The sequence below is a fragment of the Triticum dicoccoides genome, chromosome 5A (genome assembly GCF_002162155.2).
Source record: "Triticum dicoccoides isolate Atlit2015 ecotype Zavitan chromosome 5A, WEW_v2.0, whole genome shotgun sequence".
Lineage (NCBI taxonomy): Eukaryota > Viridiplantae > Streptophyta > Magnoliopsida > Poales > Poaceae > Triticum > Triticum dicoccoides.
Window position 1 is genome coordinate 551,238,007 of NC_041388.1, and position 14,124 is coordinate 551,252,130.

The window sequence follows — 14,124 nt, forward strand, 5'->3', positions numbered from 1 at the left end:
TAATTTTTTTACTCATGACATATAACCAAGAACAAATATAATTTAAATATTAGCCATGATTGAATATTCATACCAATAGTTTAAATTTTAAATTACTAGTACTATTTTTTTATTATACAAATGTGCGTGTAATTGCTGAAATGTTTTTATGATTAAGCTAATATTTTTGAAAATATTTGTATTATTTCAATAATAATGTTTTTTAACAAATCATAAATATCATTTTAAATATATGAATATTTTTAAAATAATACATGAAAATTTTAAAAGTAAGTCATTTTGTTTGTATGTAAAGTATTTATAACACATAAATATTTGAAACTTATTTTTATTACTGATATTATATTTTTGGTCGTAGACAGATGGTGAATACTCTTAGTTTCCGTTTATTCCTTGGTTTGGCTGATGTCCACGCGAACGCGCTACTAAAGAATATCAGTATGTTATAGGAGCAGTAACTAGTTCCTGGTCGAATGGTTAGTGCGTGCGCTAAGTACTCTACGCTGAGGTCACTGATTCGAGTCATCATGTTTTCATTTTTTGTTTTTAATTTCCCAAGCCACTCTGGACTTAGGTTTGGGCTTTTTTCAAAAATAAAATAAGATGAGGGGTTTCTTTAAAAATACATTACGCCCTGCACCATCGCGGGCTGCGCCAGTGGGACCATAAGCACGTGGCACGCCACGCAAGCGGCTCATACTTCCGTATACGTGTTTTGTGACCGTATTTGCACGCGATGTCAAGTTCAATGACCACAAATCCGTATTTCAAAGTTTTAGCACCAAACTGAACATCTAGCACAAGTTCTATGATTCCTGGTGATATTACCTCTTTTAGAAACACCGATTGCAATGGGACGCGGACTTTTGGCTTTAGGGTGTATATGATCCATGGTGAAGAGTAAATTTAGAACAAATAGTCAATAAATTTTAAAAATTCAGAAACTTTTTTGTAGATGTCCGTGTTAGTGTAACAAGTGTGCTTTTCAAATTTCATGCAAAACAGGATATGATTGCTTTGTCGGTGAAAATAACTATTAAGTGTAACATTTGGAGGTAAAATTTGTCGTTTGATTTCTTTTTCACGGGTCAAAATGCTTAAGCTTTCCGCCTAAAAATTTACAGGTAGCCTTTGGGTGTGACAATGAACACATCTTTTTTTGTCAATTTTTTTGACATTGACTAATTACAATTTTGACACGCAGAAGCATATACTCCCAAGATACAAAAAGCAATATCTGATTACAATGTTGAGTCTCACACAATGTCTACTTTAGTGGATCTAGGCCAACCCCGTTGGAGCGGTCTTCGGCTCTAGGTTCTTTTTTGCTGGGCCGAAAGCCCGAATACTAAACCTACTGCTTCTGTATACTAATATAAGACATTAGGGAGTGGAATTTAGTGAAAATATAGGTATTAATATATTATATATTTGAAATGAATAAACCGATTCTTTTAATTTGCTTTTAAGAAACACATATAAATTAATTCATACTCCCAACCATTAAGGTACATTCCTTTGGAATCCAAGATCCAAGAAATTACAAAGTACTCCCTCTATAAATTAATATAAGAACGTTTAGATCACTAGTAGCGTTTACATCATTATAGTAGTGATCTAAACGCTCTTATATTAGTTTACGGAGGGAGTAACTCCTAATATTAAGAAATATAATAAAATCTGTTGGAGACATCTTCTCCGTGGTACCAATCTTTGCAAGATGAAATGCCGCTAAGATTTCAGCAAATAGACTGCAATTGGACTGGAGCGGCTATAATGCAACTCGTTCACCTACACAAACTTGATTACCGATAAAGATATTTCCTCCTTGAGTCTGTCCAAAAAAATAGGAAGCAATGAGGGATGAAAGTACTTGGGCCGAGAATGATCCCCTAAAAATGTAGGCCATCAAACCACAAAATAAATTCACCATAATGTCAAGGAAAGATTCCAACATCACAGAAACTTAAAGCAACAAAAATCAACATGATACAATAACATAAACTCATCATATTCGAATAATTACTTTATAAGGACACATGACATATCTTTGGCTCCATGGCACCCCGACAAAGATCTAAGGTAATTTTATTCGCAAAACGACCACGAAGACTACTGGATGCTAAAAAACCCTATAAATAAATTTCTTAATGATATGTGACATATGAGGGGCCCCACGTCCTAATCGCAAGATGGTGTCTGGTGGCTGAGGGGGCCAAATTACTCCTCCGACGGGGCGGCTGCTAATTGATGTTATTAATTTTTCAGGTCAGTTTGGGATCTTAGGGTCAGCCATTTTTAAGCTTCTTCCAAAAAGCCCAGCCCGAGGAATACATACGCCTAGCCTATAGTACTTAAGATCAGAGTCGCATAGCGTCTAAGATTAAGAGGCTTTGCTCAAACAAAGTCTAAGACTAAGAGGTACAAACACTCTCCTGATCATCCAAACACATGCTTCTTTATTATCAAAGAAGAAATAGACCCTCCGTTCGGAGATTTGTACTAAAACCACGCCAGTTATTTCCGAACGAAGGAGTGGTATATTATTATAGGCTTGTGTATGTCCTCTGCATTTTTGTCTTCCACTGTCACAAGCAAGAAAACAATACTTAGCCAGAGTCCACTGTCCACGCGGAGGGGGCATGGTTTTTGGTGAACACGCATGATTCAGAGCGCATAAAACACAAAGACTCGATGGTGCATGCCCCTTTGAACTTCGAAGTATACTCCACAAAGACAGCTCTGCTTTTTCAAACGTTTCAAAACTAAATAACAGCATGTGGACGCCTATAAACATTTACACACACACACACACACACACACACACACACACACACACACACACACACACAGAAAAAGCGCACGCGTGTGTGCATGAAGCCATGAACCCGTCTGCATCGCTCGGACCGGATCGCGAGAGCCAGATCGGGCCGGGCGTAGGCGGGATGACCTATACGCGCGGCACCGGCCCCATCCATTGCCCAACGGCCGACTTCACACAGAGAACTTCCATTTGCGGCAGTTCGGACATAGTACTCCTACCATACTTCAGGATCAAGGTCGCCGTGTGCGCAATTTCAACGGGCGACGTACGTCGGGCGGACCGACACAAGCAAAGCAAAGCATATGCTAAACTTAATCCCGCTCCTAACCTAATAACTTACCTACCCCACCCAACTAACCTAGTAGTTTAATTAACCCCGTCGAGACGGAGCATATACGCGCGTTTGAACGAATCCAGGGTCGGTGACTTTTGCACAAAAGGAATATGAAATGGCGGCAGGAAGTTGTGATACATAGCTAGCTAGCTGCTCAGTCTTTGTCGATCGGTTAGCTGCTTCTCAGTTCCCTAATGGAGACGCCAATGTGGAATGTCGGATGAGATCAACCTTACTTTACGTTTGTTTTAATTCGGAAGAATAGTCAAACATCTTTGGAAATGATCAGCTAACCGATCGCCAAAGACTGAGCAGTTATATATCACAATTCACAAGACGCAAAGTCTCCTGCTGCCATTTCATATTCCTTTTGTGCAGAAGTCACCGACCCTAGATTACCTGCCATGAGGTACGAGCACATTGCAAATCAAACGTTTTTTATGACAATTCTAGTGACGCAATGATGGTAAGTTAGTTGACGCACATTACAATTTTTTGTCAAAAAATAAACTGAAGCACAAAGTTATCATGTTTGTCAACTAAAGTTGTCATCTTTGCGTCACTAAACTTGACATCCTCGCATCACTAAATTTACCATCAAAAACTTTGATTTGTCATGTGCTCATACCTGACGTTTGGGTGTTATCAGATTCCAATGCGTTGCTACCATTTATTTATTTATTGCAAGAAACGTTGGTACCAACTCTAACCGCCCTCTATCTTCAAACACACAAATACACCAATCGAATCCTACGATATCTGGCAGACTACACCTTTACATGCCCTCCAACAACACTAGATGCACCATACGAAAGGGAGTCGGACGCGTGAGACATAATTTCTACTGAGGGACATCACCGTGGTCACACAACTCCAATCAAGATGTTCAACCTAACAAGAACAACTACGTGGTTCCTACCGCCAGGAGGGGCCCGAGGTCCGCCGCACCTCCACGACCCAAAGGCCATGGGAGGGAGGCGGACCGGCGGCATCACCGACGGGAGGATGGGAAAACCTAATGGCGTGGAGTCGTCTCGTGGGGTGGATGAAACATTGGGGTGTTTTTCTTTTGTGAGGATAACATTGAGGTGTTCTGGTCGATTTAATACTTCAATTTTACAAACCTGCATATTTTGAATACCTTGGTAGGTTTGAAGTATAATAACAAAAATTTACTCTCGATTTTATTCTAAACCTTGAAATGCTCGCTATTTTCACATATGTGGGTAGGTTGTGAACCCTCATTTTTGTAGCAAGGTTGCCTTTGAAGCATCACACTACTAGAAACCTGAATTTTCCATGTGATGACCTGTGTTCTTGTGCGAACCAAAGCATCGCACATGAATTAAAACTTTCCTGGGGACGCAGAGTTTCTGAGTAAAATTGAAAAAAATCAAAACAAATTCAAAAAAGTCTGGATTTTTTTTGTGACAAAAGTTTCAAGTGCTTGAAACAATTCGTCATGGAATCACATTTCTAGAAGGCATTGCAAAACAACAAAATCAGTACTCTGAAAATGTTACTTTCAAAAGCATTTTGGAGCACTGGAAATTTTTTTTGCCATGCCTTACAGGAATGTGATTCCATGACGAATTTTTTCAAGCACTTGAAACCTTTTTCAACGTTTGTCACAAAAAATCAGTTTTTTTTTACTTCTTTTGAATTTACTGTTCATCGAGCTCGTTTGAGCTCGGGTGCAGAAGAACACTTTCGGTTTCCTGGCAGGTTTACTTACGCCGTGAGGAAAATAGTACATTTTGCATTAAGATTGTGTTAATTGACTAGATATTTTCCTGATGGTAGTAGGAATTTTCCAGTTAGTTTTTGGCCGTGGGGGGAAGTATTGCTTCTGATAGTGTTACTGTGTCAGACATCTAGGGGTTTCTCTGTGCCCTCTCATGAAAAAGATAAAGTTTGACAAGTGAAGTTCATATTGGAGCGCTTAATCAAAACGAAAGTATATGTGAGCACACACATTATTTGATTATAATATTTTTAGAACAGCTATTTACCGACCGGCATGAAAGCATAAATAAAATACTAGTAAGTCATTTTAAAAATACTAGTAATATAAATAGTGCAATCACCAAATGCCCCACGGTTGTGCTAATATTGCATTATACTGCAGAGTTTGTAAACCGTGTTTTTCATTCATGATTATAGTCTGAAATATTGTATGTTTCTTAAACTGTTGTCGTTACATCAAAATTGTTGTATTAAAATTACTTTGTATCCAAACAGACCAACTTTCCGGGGAGCACCTATATGACGCACTTTACGTCAAACAGGCGTCGCTTCGCACAGAGCGTCCCAGTGGCGGCCCGCTGGGCTGATTTCTTCGCTCGAGTTTCTTTTTTTGTTTCTTTCCTCTGTTCGACTAGTAGCGGCTTCTGTTTCCTCAAAAAAAAAAAAACTGCTTCTGTTTCCTCAAAAAAAAAATAGCTGCTTCTGTTTCTGTTTTCCCCCTAAAAAGGTTGCTTCTGTTTCCGTTTACTGGTTGGACTAGTAGCTGCTCGTGTTTTTGACTCGACGCACACCTAGCATCCCATTTCTTTGACTGCTTTGGCACTCACTAGCGAATAAAGTTAATTATTTTTCTTCTGAAAATACAGCCACGAGACAGGAACGCAAACACAAAATAGGCGCAGAAACATAAAGCTGGCTCTTGCCACCGTTTCATTGCTACAAGAAACACAAAGTTGGTTCTTGGATTAAAAAAAATGCTCAAGGCAGTCAAAATTGTTCACAGATTCAAAAATGTTCAGAACACTCAGAGAATGTTCTTGAATTCAAAAAATGTTCAAAGCATTCAAAACATGTTTTTGGCAAAGTTTTTCATGGATTCAAAAGTGTTCAAGCCATTAAAGAAATTGTTCTTGGATTGAAAAAATGTTCAAGACATTCAAAAATTGTCATCAATTCAAAACAAATCTTTGAAATCGCCTAATATTATTAGATTCAAAAAAGCTCAAGACATTCAAAAATTGTTCTTGGATTCAAGATATATTCAATGCATTAAAAATATTCTTGGAATTTAAACTTTGTTCATCGATTCAAAAAATATTCCAGACATTCAAAAAGATATTCTTGGACTAAAAAATGTTCTAACAATTCCAAAATTGTTCGTTGTAATTTTTTCTTGGATTCAACATATGTTCAAGGCATTAAAAATGTTCTTGGAATTAAAAAATTGTTCGTGCATTCAAAAAAGTGTTCTTGGACTGAAAAATGTTCTAGTGGTTCCAAAATTGTTCTTCGAACTTGAAATTTGTTCTGCGATTCAAAAATTGTTCAAGTAAAAAATTGTTCTTGGTTTAAGGAATTAAAAAATTGTTCAAGTCATTCAAAAGTTGTTCCTTGAATTAAAACATTGCTCAGGGATTCAAAAAAAATTAGAGGCATTGAAAACATTGTTCTTTGAAACTGAAAAATTGTTCATTGATTCAAAAGAAAATCATGACACATTTAAAAACTATTCCTGCAAACAAAATTGTTCATGGATCCAAAAATGATTGACGCATTCAGAAAGTTGTTCCTGGATTAAAAATGTTCTAGGGTATTCAAAATTTGTACTTTGAATTTGAGAAGTTGTTCTTGGATTCAAAAAATGTGTTTTGAATTAAAAATTTGTTATTGGAATTTAAGTTTTGTTCTTGGATTCTAAAAATGCTATTGTACTCAAAAAATGTTCTCAACATTGAAAATTCATTCTTGGAATTCAAATTGTGTGCTAAGATTCAAAAAATATTCTTGGAATTCAAGATGGATGTATAAGATGCTATAACAGATGACAATGCATGATACAGATATGCTTGTACAAATTCATTTGGACAAAAAAGTTTGAATAAAATTGCATTAGTTAATTCACACTCTATTCGTGCTTAGTTTATTTTGGACGAAATTATTATTAGATGTTGAATCAACAACGTATTCATTCTCAAATAGGTACTTATGAAAGATCTGTCCAAATAGAACAGAAAAACTTCATTAATATAAATTTAGAACAAAATATATATTTCTGACGTGATATTGCAGTGTCAGGTAGATAGGAAAATAGCAAGAAAAACAAACATGCAATCGTTTAGCACACTTGCACACTGAGAACAATTTTTTCCGCCATAGGAAGTAGACAACAACATGCTTTCTGAGGTATACGTTGATCAGACAAAAATGGAAATACACATCATCAATGTAGCATCTCTTTGTTGAAGCATCATCCAGTGCCTCCAAGTCTATCTCATTCAGGTCGAACTTCGTCATTTTGTAAGCAACAATCTGCCGAAATTGAGGAATGATTTTCTAAAACAGTAGAAAAGAAGAAAAAAGTTTGTGTCAAAAAATATAACAAAAGGTGTATGAATAATTCTCAAACTAGTTTTCTTTTTCAAAAAGGGGGTTCACCCCAGCCTCTGCATCAGAACGATGCATATGGCCATCTTATTAAAACAAATAAATAGGTTCCAACAAGGTCTAAAAGTCTCGAACTGTAAAAAAAGGCTCACTCAGAACCATAAAGGCTAGAACGACAAACTAGCCAGATAAGGAACGCCACAACCGGCTGGCTAAAGACAGATAGGTAAACTAATTGCCTATCCTATTACATGACTGCCATCCAAACCGGTCGAAGATATCCCGCGCTATCATCTCCCAACGGATAGATCCAGTAACCAAATGCTCCCTGGCCTTCATTGGAGTGAGTAGCGACCACGAACGGATCAATGCCGTGGCTCGGAAGATAACTTGCAAAAAATGAATGCATGATGTTCTGTTAAAAACCAAATCATTTCTGCAATTCCATATAGTCCATAGCAAAGCGCATACTCCCACACGAATATGCCTTCCTAAGTCGGGCTCAATCCCATTAAGCCACACCCCATATAACGTGTTAATAGTATGCGGTGGCGTAATATTAAAAGCCATGTGAACTGACCGCCAAAGAACTTTGGCTAGCGGGCAATCAAGAAAAAGGTGCTTAATTGTTTCATTCCGCTCACAGAAACTACACCTAGTAGATCCTGTCCAATTATACTTTGTCAGGTTGTCCTTGGTTAATATAACTTGTTTATGGACAAACCACATAAACACTTTTATTTTCAAAGGTACTTTGACATCCCAAACGTGCTTAGAGGTAGGAGTGAAGCTCGAGTAGATAACATCAATATACATTGATTTAACTGTGAACACTCCAGACCTAGTAAGCTTCCAGCGTAATTTATCGGATTGTTGGGAAAGTTGAACCTCCATCAGTCTCCTAACTAGATGGAGCCATTCTTCCCAACGATTGTCCGCTAGCGACCGTCTAAATTGAATATTAAGGGGGATAGATTAAAATATCGTTGCAACGAACACCTCACGACGTTGAGCAATCCGATATAAAGACGGGTATTGAATGGCTAAGAGTGTCTTCCGAGTCAAGTATCCTCCCAGAAACGTGTACTAGCACGGTTGCCAATAATAAACTTTGTCCTATTAAACAAGGATTGTTTGGCTTTCATCAGTCCTCTCCAGAAAGGCGAATCGGTCGGCCTAACTGTCACCTGAGACAAAGTTTTGGTCTGAAGGTACTTGCTACGAAGTATTTCTGCCCATGTGGCCTCAGTCTCATGGGATAACTTCCACAGCCACTTACTAAGAAGGCATCTGTTCTTAACTTCGAGATTCTCTATACCAAGACCCCCTTGGTCTTTCGGTCTACAGATGACATCCCATTTAGCTAGCCGGTATTTTCTTTTTAGTTCATCACCCTGCCAAAAGAAATGCGAGCGATAAAAGTCCAGTCTTTTCCTGACACCAACTGGGACTTCAAAGAACGATAAGAGAAACATAGGCATACTCGTGAGCACCGAATTAATCAAAATCAATCGGCCTCCGTATGACATGAGCTTGCCCTTCCAGCAACTCAGTTTCTTTTCAAATCGGTCTTCGATGCATTTGCATTCTCTATTCGTGAGCTTACGGTGGTGGATTGGTATACCTAGGTAAGAAAAAGGTAACGCCCCCAAATCACACCCAAACAATTGCCTATAAGCCTCTTGGTCATCCTTGGTTCTACCAAAGCAAAACAAGTCACTCTTGTGAAAGTTAATCTTGAGCCCGGTCAATTGTTCGAAAAGGCATAACACCAGCTTCATATTTCTCGCCTTGGCCAAATCATGCTCCATAAAGATGATTGTATCATCAGCGTACTGAAGGATGGACACATCTCCATCAACAAGATGAGGTACCAAGCCACCTACTTGACCATTCTCCTTAGCCCTTCCTATCATAATTGCTAACATGTCAACCACAATGTTAAACAGGATAGGGGACATCGGATCTCCTTGTCTTAGGCCTTTATGTGTCTGGAAGTAGTGACCAATATCGTCATTCACCTTAATTCCAGCACTTCCTTTTTGCGTAAACGATTCAACCTGGCGGCGCCAGGCTTCATCGAAACCTTTCATACGCAATGCCTGCTGGAGAAATGGCCATTTGATTTTATCATACGCTTTCTCGAAATCCACCTTAAAAATAACTCCATCTAATTTTTTTGAATGGATTTCATGGAGCATTTCATGAAGGACAACCACCCCTTCAAGGATGTTTCTATCCGGCATGAAAGCAGTTTGGGACTGTTGCACCACAGAATGCGCAATCTGTGTGAGCCTATTAGTCCCGACCTTGGTGAAAATTTTGAAACTAACATTGAGAAGGCAGATCGGCCTGAACTGCTCAATTCTCACAACATCTGTTTTCTTAGGAAGCAATGTGATTGTTCCAAAATTCAAGTGAAATAAATGAAGTTGTCCAGAGAACAGATCATGAAACATAGGTAATAAATCCCTCTTAATAATGTGCCAGCACTTTTTGTAGAACTCAATCGGGAAACCATCCGGTCCTGGAGCCTTATTGTTCTTCATCTGTGCAATAGCCTCAAACACCTCCTTCTCTGAGAACGGGGCAACCAAAATATCATTATCAGTAGCCAAAAGTTGAGGCACATCCTCAATCCTAGACTCATCGAGGGACACACAACTATCCTCCGGAGGTCCAAATAACTGCTTGTAATACTCGGTTATATAAGTTTTTAGGTTGTCCTGTCCTAAAATAGTTCCTTCATCTTGCTCAAGCTGAAAGATTCTCTTATTTCTATGTTTACCATTAGCAATCATGTGAAAGAATTGAGTATTCGCGTCCCCTGGACAACTTTACGGACCTTAGCCCGCAATGCCCACTTCAATTCTTCTTCGCGGAGAAGTTCTTTCAACCTCTTCTCCGCCTCGATTTTAACCTGATGCTCTGCTGGCTGCAAAACCGTGGATTCAGCCTTTAAGTCGAGGGTCTGAATCAGAGAAAGGAGCCTGTCCTTTTCAATCTTATACACTCCACTAAGATGCTTAGCCCACCCCCGTAAGAAACTTCTCAAATACCTAATCTTATTCTGCCAACGCTCGACCGAAGTCCTCCCTCCTGCACCCTTAGCCCATTCCCTGGCAATCAGGTCCAAGAAACCTTCGCGTTCAAACCAGGCCATCTCGAAAGAAAAGGTATTTTTGTTTCCAACGTGGCTCGGCTCCCCTGAGTCCATGAACAATGGAGTGTGATCGGAAATTCCACGCGAGAGGGCTTGTACCGTTACAAGAGGGTACTTCTGTTCCCACTCAACGCTCGCGAGAACTCGATCAAGCTTTTCATATGTCGGATTTGGCATAGCATTAGCCCAGGTGAACTTTCTACCAGAAAGCTCGATCTCCCTCAGATCCAAGCTTTCAATAATAGTATTGAACATAAACGACCACCTGCCGTCAAAATTATCATTATTCTTCTCCTCTCTCCTCCTAATGATATTGAAGTCACCTCCAACTAAAATTGGAAGCTGCTCAGACCCACAGATTCGGACAAGGTCCGCCAAAAACTCCGGTTTAAGCTCGGGCTGTGCGGCACCGTATACCGCCACCAAAGCCCAGTTGAAACCATCGGCTTTAGACCTGGCTCGAAACTTAACCGTGAAGTCTCCCATCACTACACTTCGGACTTCTAATGAGTCGCATCTCACACCAAGCAAGATCCCACCCGATCTTCCACTCGGAGGAAGGCAATGCCAATTGAACTCAACACCTCCCACCAGAGAGGCAAGAAACTGAGGCGCAAAGTTTTCACGACCAGTTTCCGAGAGAGCAACAAAATCTAACCGATGCTCCAAGGATGCCTCAGCAAGGAACCTTCTTTTAGCTAAATCTTTCAGACCTCTGTTATTCCAAAAGATTCCTTTCATACTTCATCATGAAATTTTTTGGCAGTCCGAATCCTAGCACTCCTACGAATCGCAGAATCGGGATAAATCTTCCGTTTCCACTTGCGCTTAGGTTTACTAGGTTCTTCCACCCGGTCCTCATAACCGGGCTCAGAGGCACTATCTACTGCATTGTTTAGAGGAACATCATCCTCCTCACACTCATGGTCGGATGGTGCTAGATCCGCACACATATTATCAAGCACTCGGACCCCCAACGCCTCAATCTCATCATCATTCATGGGTTTTACTGCAACCAGATTACGAATAGTCTCTAATGCCCGTTCCGCCTCCAAATCTAGAAGATCATTAACCGACTTGGAAATTTCACTATCATTAGCCCCTAGAGAAACTCCTATTTGGTTTGCATTATTTATAATTTCCTCATTGGAAAAATGCAATAAAGAATTGGAAATGTTGACGGACATACCAGTAGTAATCTCAGCATCACGAAGCTTGGCCGCCCTCATAGCGCACCTCAGCTGCATGTCATCAACCTCCGGGTTGTCCTGGAGACGAGAACTCATCCGACGCCCCGCCGAGACCGGATCGGGGATCCCACCAAACGAAATCACCTCCTCCCGTGTGAAACCTCGCGCTGAAGAATCAGCCAAACATACCGGAGGAGGCAATGGAGGGCTCACACGCCCCGCAGACAGGACGCCGGGGGAGGGAAGCACTGGCTCCGCCGGCCCAAACTCTCCTCCCGCCCCGGACTGTGTGACCTGAGGTCATTGATGGCCTGACTGGCGAAGGAGGAGGAGGAGTGGAGGCCACCTGCCCCAGACCCGTCCCCAGCCGCAACGGAGAAGCGGCCACAGTAGCCGCCACCGTAGGAGAAGGGGCCGGGTCCGCCTGACCCATGCGGCCTCCCCTACGGCCGACCATCGTCGGCGTCACCGGTGTCTCCGGTGCCAGGATAAGAGAAGGAAAGGCCGAGGCCACCTGCCCCGGACTCCCCTCCCCAGGCCGAACCTCCGAACCTGACGTCGTTTCCCGGCCCGAGACCACTGGGGTGGTGGTAACCACCTGAGGCTCCAACTCCCTAACCCCTTCCAAGGTCGTCGCCGAGAGCGTCCCCAACAAGCCATCCACCACAGGACCAACCACAGCATCAAGCTCCAACGGCGGTAGCATACACTCAAAGCTATCATCAGAATCCACCCGGTCGCTCCAAAGCCTGGGAGGGGCCGACGCTGGCTCAAAGGACCCAAACCGCAACGTACTCATCGGTACCGACGGAACCGGGGTTGGCTCTACGCCGGATCCATCCCCGGGCAACTGAGCAACCGGACCCGAACCATTGGTCCTCTCACGCCCCGCCTCATCAGTCGGGTCCCCACTAGCACCAGCGTCACCATCCCCCTCGTGCATATCCACATCAGTCCCAGTAGCCGCCTCGGCAAACAACTCAGAATCCTCAAACTCAATCTCAAGCGGAAACATTTCTCCCCTATAAAACCAGTTGACCACATCCGGGACGAACTCGATGTCTAGAACACCCACTAAGAGCCGGGCCACCCCATGGGCGCGGGTGAATGCCATATCCACTTTCTCAGTCTTTCCAACCATCATACCCAGACTAGCCACAACTCGAGCATCTGTCAAAGACTCAGATGGGGCCCCTGAAAACCGCAGCCACACCTGAGTGAGCGGTTTTCCCTTAGGCTCCACCTTCTTCCACTCGTGAAATTCCAGAATGCATTTAGTACCAAGGACCTTGCACAACCCAAAACTCAGCAGCTTCTACAAATCGTCCACCGTTGGGAAATCAACCCTAAACACATTGTCCTCAATCTGGACCAGCTCCCACTGAAAATCACCTGGGGCCAGTTCCTGAAGTCTCTGCACAATTTGAGCCTCAGACACCACTCCGTGGGTAGCTTTCACAATTCCAGTAGTCAAGCTCTGAGTCTCAACCAGAATCTCTCTCGCCGCCGGAGACTCAAAGAACGTGAGCTCAGCACAATATACTCCATACATCATGAGAGCAGGAGCCTGATCACGCAGAACCGGGCAGTCCCCCATAGTATGAGTTGTCTTACCACACGAGCCACATAGTTCTGCCATGCACTCAGCAATAAAGTGACCCTTCTCGCCACATCGATAGCCAAGCATCTTTTCCTTCTTACGCGCCCACTTGGACGCCCTCTCAGACTTAGACCTGTCCCCTGCCTCAACAACAACTCCAGTCGCAGGAACCTCCACATTGGCCAAAGCCGTCACTACCTCCATCGCCTGGCTAGGCAATTCGGTCGACTGCACGAGATCGGCTGCCATATCCAAAGCCTGATGGTCTACCCCGACCGGTGGCGGAGGAGGTCTGCAGTACCGACCACGTCCACCGCCACGGCCACCACGATGCCCACGGTAGCCACCTCTCTGCCGGTAGTTCGGACCTGTAGCACCCTCGACAAAACCACCCGCCGGACCAAGGAATGGTCTCTCATCAGAACCATCACTCTGCCATGCATAGCCGCGTCCACCTCCCGTAGACGACGATCCATGGTGCTGGCCATCCCCGTAAGTATCAAAACCATTGTCTCCCCACTGTCCTCTGGGCGGCCCATCAGTTACTCCATCACCCGCGTTCAGCCGCGTCTGCGTTGGGCCCGAACGTTTTTGCGTCGGCTTCGCGACGTAGTGCGGTGGTGGCGCGGCACGAGGCAGCGGCAGCGCAACACCCCGCCCCAC